Source organism: Lemur catta, chromosome 11 (genome assembly GCF_020740605.2).
Source record: "Lemur catta isolate mLemCat1 chromosome 11, mLemCat1.pri, whole genome shotgun sequence".
Lineage (NCBI taxonomy): Eukaryota > Metazoa > Chordata > Mammalia > Primates > Lemuridae > Lemur > Lemur catta.
Genome location: NC_059138.1, coordinates 14,351,882 through 14,361,657, shown reverse-complemented (window position 1 = coordinate 14,361,657; position 9,776 = coordinate 14,351,882). Strand labels below are relative to the sequence as shown.

The following is a 9,776-nucleotide window of genomic DNA, read 5'->3' as shown; positions in this document are numbered from 1 at the left end:
GTTTTCTTCTACAGGTAAAAAAAAAAAAAAAAATCCTTTCTAGGACATGACATCAAAAGTAAAAATACATAAAGAAAAAATGTTGAACACTCTGTTGACTTTTAAAAGAAAAGCAAGAAATTCTGAATGGCATAAAATAGATTAAAAATGTAATAATCACCTGATAAAATGAAAATGTATACCTGTAACATAATTGTTATAATAATAATATTAGTAGCTACCTTTATTATTATTAATTGACAAGTGATCTTTTAACACTTACATGCATTACTTAATTTAATCTTTCCAACAATTCTTTATTCTTGTTTTACAAATGAGGAAACTATAAATTTCAGTGATCTTGCTCAAAGTCCCAAAAGTAGTAATTCTAAAAGTAGAATTTGCATTAAGCTCATATTGATTCCAAAGACTTAGTGCTTAACAATTATAATATTGATTCATAAGACGATAACTATCCATTTATACAAAAATTCATATAGATCAATGAAGACCAAAAAAAAAGTCCCAAATAAAAACGGGCGAAGCATAAGAATAGATGACACCCTCTCTCTTACTCTCCTATCGAACCCCTTATGACTCATACATTGTCATATGTATACAAATTGGTACTAAATAGCAAAAAAAATAATTTTACCTATCAAAAACCAAAATTAAAAAATTGAAAACCAAGACATTATACTTTCATCTGTCCGATAAAGGTTTAAACAGATGGAGTATATCTATTTTGAAGACAATGTGAGGAAAATATGCTATTGCTTTTAGTGGGAGTGTAAATATGTACAAACTTTTGGAGAGTGTTTTGGAAACATTTATCAAAGTTTTAGTGCATATATCCTTTGACTCAACAGTCATATCCAGGAATATTTCCTAAATCGATGATCAGATAAACATGTAAATATACAGATGATATACAGAGAAATTATCACAGTGTTATTGATAACATTATAAAAACTAGAAACAATTTGAATGTCCACTATTATGGGATTGATTAAGTATAGTGCAGCAGGATATCCTGGTTTTCCTAGGACAGTTCCAGCTCATGGCTGTTGTCTTGTCATAATTATAAGGTGTGTCCCTTTTCACTCTCAAATTGTTTTATTTTGAAAATCAAATTATAAGATCAGTCTATTTAAATATTTTTTAAAAGAATGCATTTCTCTACAGTCATTGGAAATGATGATATAAACCTGTATCATCTGACATTAAATATCAGAAAAGACAGTATACAAACAGTTTGCAAATTATGACTACTACATTTATTTTTAAAAATACATAAACCTGTATACACACTCATCTATCTACTAGATATTTACTAATAAAATGAATTAGTAACCCTGGTTTGTGGACTTCAGGCAATTTTCATTTTATCATTTATATTTCTATGGTTTGAACTTTTACAATAATCATGTATCATACTACAAACAATAAAGCTGTTTTCATTTGGGAAGAAAAGCAGGTCATGAACAGGCAGATATCTGGTAAATCAGATAATATATATATTTAAAAAATAAGTTAACCAAGTTGCTTTGTGCCGATTTGATATTAAAGCAAACTTTGAAAGTTAAAATATATTTAGTTTCAATATTAAAGATCATATTTTATGAAAAGACACAAAGGCTTATAAGATTCAATACAAGTTAATCTTATTATTAATATTTAGTAAAGAAATAGAAGATATGAGAGAGAGAAAAAGAGAGAAGTTCAAGAATTAAAGTTATCAAGAATTTCATCAAAGAACAATTTGATCATTTTCTTGGAGCTTTCATATTGGCATTTCATAGGCCAGTGTTAGGCCAATTGCTACACACAGATGCTAGCAGATCAACTAAAACTGCTTACTACCTCTGGCTTCTGCCACTTAGCTGTAGAATAGTTGAGAAAGGCAGTAGCCTGAACAGGAAGAGATAGTGAAATAACAAGAACTTTCCAGATGTTTCCGAACTGCCATGTTCCTTTGTCCTGCACCTACCATCAGTGCCTTGACAATATGATAAGAAAGAACTTTTTTAACTGATAGAAGGAAAGATGGAACTGAATTTCCTTTCAGTGTTGGATGCTTAACTTCTCCTTTCTCCAAACACTACATTTTCTCACTTATCTTACAGAAAGTAGATGAAAGCAAGTGTTAATATGGAGTAATATGCAAAAACAAAGCCAAAATCAAGGCTTTGGCTTTGCTTATCTTTTATTACAATTTTTTTAATTTAAAATTTTTTTTTTTTGTCTGCCAAGTTTTACTTGGCACTCCGCAAGGACAGCTGTAAAAGTCACTAGTTCTTCTACAGAATCAGAAACACATTGGTACTTTGTAAAACAGCTGTCTTTTTTTTTTTTTACAAAGGTAATTTCCTTTATTTTGCTAAATTGTAAAGATCTCAGTTTGATATTAATTCTAAATGTTAAACAGAATGACCACTTCACAGATACTTAACACAATTTACATATTAAACACTTATTTCTGTAGAGTATATTCTATCATTTAAAGTAGAAATAAGACCCAATGGATGTATTAATAAATAATCAACTGTCCTTAAGTATATCCTCTGTGATTAACTTGGCAAGATTAAGTTTACTGCATCTTAATTGCAGGCATAAAATGAATGATTTAGAGTTTTTTTGTTTGTGACAGATGAATAAAAAGCAGGACAGGTAAATGATCCGCAGTTTAAAATACAAATTCCTGTCACATTGCATCTCCCATGTTCAAGACATCCTCCAAGAGCTAAAACCACATGACAGTTCTCAGAAACAGTATTATAATCCATTAATAAGTCAGTCATCTAATACATTACAATCAAAATGCTCCTTATAAAAAATGGAGTCCATGAATTCACAGATAATGTAGAATCCCAGGCTCTTCACCATATTACTGAAAAAAATGCAAATAAATATATCTTTGACATATTATGGCAATTCACATCTTTCTCATCAGCCCATACCAGTCACCTCAGTACTGTGGAAATGTTCCATCGATTTTGGCAGCCCAGGCCATGAGGCCCCCCACAACATCCCGAACCGTAAAAGAGCCTAACTCATGGGCTGCTGCTAAGGACTGGAGGATCCTCACAGCTTTCTGGGAGTCATTTCCCAGTTTGCAAATGGCATAAATGGAGAGATCAGGCCCTTCCTGTGTGCCCCGCTTCTCTTTCCGGATTGCTTCTCCTAAGAGTTTCAAGCTCTCCGCATCCACCCCCCGTTCCAGATGTTTCAAAGGGATGTGGACGGTATGAGGCAAACGACAGATGTCCACTTCCACTTGGGGCCTGACGTCCAGCAACAGATGCGGTGCCCCAGAATCCAGAAGTCGCTTATAGCCGGTGACAGAAACTCGCTCTTCTGAGCCCAATAACTGCAGGGAGCGGCACTCATCATTGGCTGAGGCGCCACAGAAGGCCTCACAGTCCTGGAGCTCAGTCGCAGTGGGCCGCTCCGCAAACTGCGCAGTCGGGCCTGCGGCTCCGCAGCTGAATACAGCGGAAAAGCCCTCTGAGGGCGTCGAAGAGCAGCATCCTGCCACTATCGGAGGGGCCCAGACCCGCAGCGCTTTTCAGCACTTCCAGTGCCTGCACACAGCCCAGGACCCCAGTCACGACACCGAGCACCCCGCCATCCATCGGCGCAACTGGTCACCGTCTCAGCGGCGGGAGGCTGAGGGAATGCGCAGCGGTAGCAAGGCCCACCGGCATAGCGGCAGACTACGATCCGGCCCCCGCAGCGCAAGGCACTGGCAGACACAGGAGGCCGACCGGCCAGCACGCACGCGTCGTTAACCAGGGAGCGAGCGGGCACGTTGTCGGGGCGGTCCGCCACCGAGTCATAGGGCGGACCTGGCCTCGAGCCGTGGCTGGCGTAAGGGCCTGGGAGCAGGGCACGCACTCCACCGCCGAACTGAGCCGGCGCCGCGAGGCCACAGCCGAGAAGGCCTTGGCCTGGCCGGCCAGCGCCTCACCGTGAAGCACTTGGCGGGGCAGGTTGCTCATTTCCACCACGTCGCGGTCCAAGAGGCCGAGGCGGCCCACGCCGGCTGCTGCCAGGTACTGTGCCGCCAGTGGACAACCGAGCCCACCGCAGCCCACTAGCTGCCAGGCGAAGCTGTGCGTGCACGCCCAGCTCTCGGGCAATATTAGCTGCCGTCTATAGCGCAGAATCTCATCTCGGGAGAGGGCGGCCTTCAGCGGCAGCGCGACACCGCATCCAGCTGTTCTGGCTGGGGTTCCTGCTCCGTCAGCAGAGCCGCCGCCTCAGAAAACTCAGCTCCTCCTCACGCTGGGCAACTTCAGCCTGCAAGGCAAGCACGTCCTCCCAAACAGCTGTCTTTCATTAATAAGTTTCAACTTGAAAATGTGATATTCAATTTGATTAATTATAATTAAAAGAAATAACATCTTTAGGTACTTTGATGGTAAATAGGATGTTTTAAAATTTAAATCAAGTAAGGTCACAGCTTGAAATAAACTAAAAATCTCATGTTAATGCATAAGTATTGTGAACAAAAGTTCTCTGGAAAGGACTTTGGAGGAAAGAGATTTTATTCCACTTAATAGTTTGCAAACCCAGCCGATGCAGCTGTCAGTGTAAAATGAAGGTGCCTTCAAGAAAACAAATGGAAGGCTAGAGTTTTATAGCAAAAACTTCCCACTCGGGTCCCTAATTAGGTCCATTTATGCAAATTAGGGATTGAAACTCTTAGTTCTGATTGTTGGAGCAGCTGAGTTCTGATTGGTCAACACAATGACCAATTGATCCCCAATTGGTTGATACAGCTAAGGCCTGATTGGCTGAGGCAGGTGAGTTCTGATTCGTTGGTGCAGGTGAGCTGTGAAAGTCCCAAAGATAAAAGGTGCGGGTTTGGGGGGAACTCAGAGTACATGTGACCCCTAATCTGCAAATGACCTCTTGCCTCTATTTTAAATTTAGGCCCAGTTAGCCACTTGGGATCCATCTTGAAGAACTGGTTCTTTGAGGTTCACATTTGTCACAATATATAGTAAAATTACTTTCAAAACTAAATATAAACAATTAATTTGAAAAGTTCATCTTATAGCAATAAAAATATACCTATATTATTTGATATCTAACTTAACCTAGTTAAGATATTAAAAGATACTTTGCAATCTACTTTTTCTTTTGATGCCAGTGTTTAACATTGTGATTTTCTCTCAATACTGAAATAAAAAACGTCAATGAGACAGCCATATACAATCTATTATATCCATTATTGTTCTAAAATTTTATGATTCTATGGTTCTATTCCAAAATGATTTTATTGCTACACATGGTACTCTGCTAAGTGCAAAGGAAAAAACAAAACTTGCATTGTAATTTTCATCCCTTGTGAGTGCCTAGCTGATATACAAATGCTTGTCTACAATGTTTCTAATGGCAAGATAAATGAGGAACCAACATCTATGTTGTATGACTTGCTTAACCATAAATATCAGAAGCTGACAAGAAGGCTGACATCAGCCTCCATCATGAAAAACCATAATCGTTTAATCAATAGTTGTCAGCTTTTTAATGTTTTAAGTTGCTTTGATTTCCTTTCTCTTTCTAATTAAACATTCACTGTTGTACCTATTTGGTAATGAAGTATTGAAAAAGAAAAACTTACAATGATTCTTAAGATTGCAGAAGCTCTAGGCCCTATAAAACCTGGATCCTTTCCTTGAGCAGTGATTGCCTTCTTTTCTACTAATATATCTCTGAGATCACAATAAACAGTGCACAAGTTCACAACACAATACAATTAAACTGAAACCATGTCAGAAAAGACAGCATATAAACAGTTTGCAAATTATGTCCGCTATATTTATTTTTAAAAATATATAAATGTCTATACACACTCATCTACCTACTATTTACTAATAAAATGAATTAATAACAGTTTTCCACTATTATCATAGTTAATGAAAAATATAATTTGTGACAAACTACCACTAAATTGCTAGAAAGAAAATAAGATTTCCTGACCAATTTGGGAAAACCTTAACATTCTGCCATCTTGTTTATCCCCTTGAATCAATAATCCCCAAAAGGCAAGTCAGAAATTTCCTGATCTCATGAGTGATTGTTTTTTAAGCTATCCGAATGCTATTCCCCATTTTATCCCACCAAGATCTCTCTTTCAGCTCGTGGGACACAATTTCCAGAAAATAATTAAGCAGGATATAGGGGGAAGATGGATGACATATTTTGAGGAATCATCAACAACACACAGGAACAGCCCTGGCATGGGAATGTTCCAAAGATAGGGTACTTTATATTACTGCTAGATCCATTTAAACAGAAAATCTAAACCTAGAGGGTCCAGAGCTCCATTGTATACAAGACTGTATGAGACTGTATACAAAATGTTGGCTGCATATTAGTAATGTTTTTGGTTTGTTTGGTTTTCTTTTGTCTTTTTTTTTCATGGAAATAACTGAGATCCAAAAAAAGTTATGAACTTCTGATGTGGGAAAAAAAAAAATCAACAAGAGAAGATAAGCTATATTAGTTAAGTAGGAGGTAGAGAGTCTTGGGCCAAAACAACCCGACTTTTCCACTCACCAGAAGTGAGATCTCAAAAGGTCACCTAACCTCCTTTTTCCTTAATTTTCTCATCTGTGAAATAGGGATAAAATATCTCATGGGGCTTTTGGGAGGATCAAGTGAATGAAAATACATAAAGCTCTTAGAACAATGCCTGGAATATGGTAAATAGTATGTTCATGTTAGCTATTATTATTATGAAATTCTGCTAGGCACTTGGAACAGAGTTTGAAACTTCTGGCTTACAACTATAAACCAAAATAAGGATTTGACTTTTGAAAATAAAACAGAGATAGAGCACTTTATGCCTGAAAAAAATGTCTCTGGAAAATAACTCTTATTTCTATTAATGGATAAGGGAATAGGAAATTTTAAAACAACCGCTATTACATGGAGTCTGTAAAAATATCAAGGTTATAAAATAATGAATTTCAACTTAAAGAAATTTAGAGAAAGAATAACTTCTAAAAATTTATGTACATACAGAAAACATACACACACACAACTACAAAACAGTTTTAATTTTCTGAAATCAAATAAAAACGCTCTTATGAAACACGCAAGAAAATTAAAAAAAGCACTGGCTAGTTTAAAGATCTATCCAGGTACAATGCATGAGAGATGGGTGGGATGAAAAATAATTTCACAGAAACTGAAAATACAATTGAAAAGAAAAATATTAATCTTCTTTGGCTACAATAAGAAGCAGAATTGGCATTGCAGAAAATTGAATTGGTGATATGCCAGGCAAACTTGAGAAGTTTTCCATAAGGCAGAGAGAAAGAGAAAACAATAAAGAATACAATAGATAATAAGAAGAAATAAGATACAAACTAAGAATAACAATTGTTCCTGAATAAGTGATGAATAATTACATCCAAAACAATGATAAGAAACATAATTGATACTTCCTTAGCTAAAAATCAAACAAACAATTAGAAATACATGAATGTGAAAATAAATTTGGATCATCATGTGCCAGATAAGAAACCTACATTAAATCCATACAACATCTTCCTTGCAGTTACAAGGGCAAAAGAGAAAACCCTCTAGGATTTCAAGGGAAAAAATAATAACCAATTAAAAACAAAATATTAAAAATAGAATATATGGTTATGTTCAAAAGAACAAAATCTGGCTATATTTACACTACTCTTCTGCAATAAATGATAATGTAGGAAAACAACAATGCAAATTCAGTAGCTATTTAAATATGATAAAATTGTATATACAGAAAATCTAGGTGAATTAACAGAAAATTTATGAGGAACAGAAAAGGAGAATGAAAGAAATGAAAGGGCTGTAGAATGATGACCCCAATTTATGTGGCTTTAAACATGTTAATCTATGTACTGGCTAATGTGCCTATAGAATTATTGAAAACTGGCTGTACTTTCTCTATTAGTCATGAGTTGGAATTGTCCCAAACTTCTCACTACCCATTCCCCTTTAGTCATATTAAGTAATGAAAATTAAAGTATATTCTCATTTAAGAGTCCTTGGTATGTTGACAAAGATTGATCATACACATTTCTTTGAAAAAAAAAACTTTGATAAATTTCAAAAAGCAGAACTTATCATACCTTAAATTTTGATAATTTAGAAAATAAAACTAGAAATTAAACCAAAATGTAAACAAAAATAACAAAAATATCTAGAAATTAAATTCCTGCTAAGGAACTCTTGTAATACTTCAAGGTTCAAATGTGAACTGAAAGTATGAACTGTATGAGGAGAAAAATATTCCCAACTGTCTCATGCTCAAGAGAATGTTTCTTTCTAGCCAGCCACCAACCTCTGTGTATCCTTCTTTCCTCGGGGATCAGATGGCTCTGTCTGAGATGCCTTCCCGGACTTTCTGCCAGCCTAGTGATTGATTATCCATCTTCATTACCTAATCAATTTGTGCACTGAATGTGGGATGGATTCAGCAGTCAAAGGAAGAAGTGGAAAAACAAGGTTGTCATCATTGGGGATTTGATATGACTTAGGTGCAGGCTCTGTTTTAAGCAACAGCATTCTAAGTCTATAGCAACCCCACCTGGCTGTCCAAGGAGCGGGGCTTCTCTTCCTTTACATCTAAATGCAGAGTGCTCTCGAACTCTAGAAACATTCTTTGCAGAGATGCAGAGAGATCAGCAGTCAAGTCACCCCCTCCTTGCAGATGCCTCCCCCAAGAAATAAATAAAATGGTTTCATTAACAGAAACAGGTATTTTTTCTCTGTCCCTTCCCAAATTGGATGATGTGGTGCTGTCCCCATGACTGGACACCTAGCAGGGCAGCAGTCTGAGAGGAAGGGTAGGGCTGAATGTCCGTACAATTGGGAGATAAAGCTCAAAAACTACGCCTGGTTGTGTTTTTCCGAAGAGCCAAAGCAACTGTGGAACGCTCTAGTCCAGTCAAAATGGAAGCTCAGAACTCAGCCCTGAAAAGGAGACTATTTTAATGGCACATAATTGGAAGAAACTATTGTCAAAAGAAAAGATGGTGGACCTCAATCATAGTTACAAATGGCTATTCCTTACTTTTCAGCAAACAACGACATTTGGTCTGTTTAGGGAGAAAAAGAAAACAGAATGCAAAGAACATACTGTGTTGTCCCTTCTACTGCCCTAGAAATATTAGGTGGGGAAATTTAAAGAGGAAGAGTCCAGGAAGGATTTGGGAGAGAGAAATGTACAGAAAGCCAGAATAGGATTTGGGAGAAAACTTGTTGCAAGCCATTAAATACCTCAAAGTTATTCTGTTGTTTTAATTTTAAAGGGTGATGTTTCAAATAATAACAAAAATAAGCAATGGGGCAAAATAAATCTTAACAGAAGGTAAACTGTGGCTATTTCAGGCATTCCTCCTTTGTTCTGCTTTAGTGCATCACACTCGTCCCTTAGCCAGCTGTAATGTAACTGTTTGAGTATGTGTGTGTGTCCATTAGACTCAGATGCTCAGAGGCAGGTCACCTGCTCATCTGTCTCTCGGTTGTGTAGTGCCTGGCACCAGTAACTGCATGTTGTAGGAATAAATGGCATGGTTATATGTAAGATGAGAATTAGTGTGCATACATCATCAAAGCTCCACCTGACAGCAAGAATCTCCTGAGAGCTAGGAACTCAGATTCCTTTGAATAGCTTCAGTGACAAAGAACTCATTACCTATAAAGACAATTTAAATTATTGGGTAATTTAACTGGGTAATTTAACTACTCTCTTGGATAATTTAAATTACTAGAATATATTAAATTAAAAT

At 36.9% G+C, this 9,776-nt stretch overlaps 1 pseudogene; it reads right to left on the bottom strand.

Annotated features, from left to right (window-relative positions):
* Positions 1 to 2,947: 2,947 nt before the first annotated feature.
* Positions 2,948 to 9,559, bottom strand: LOC123646957 (annotated as a pseudogene).
* Between the last annotated feature and the right edge of the window lie 217 nt (positions 9,560 to 9,776).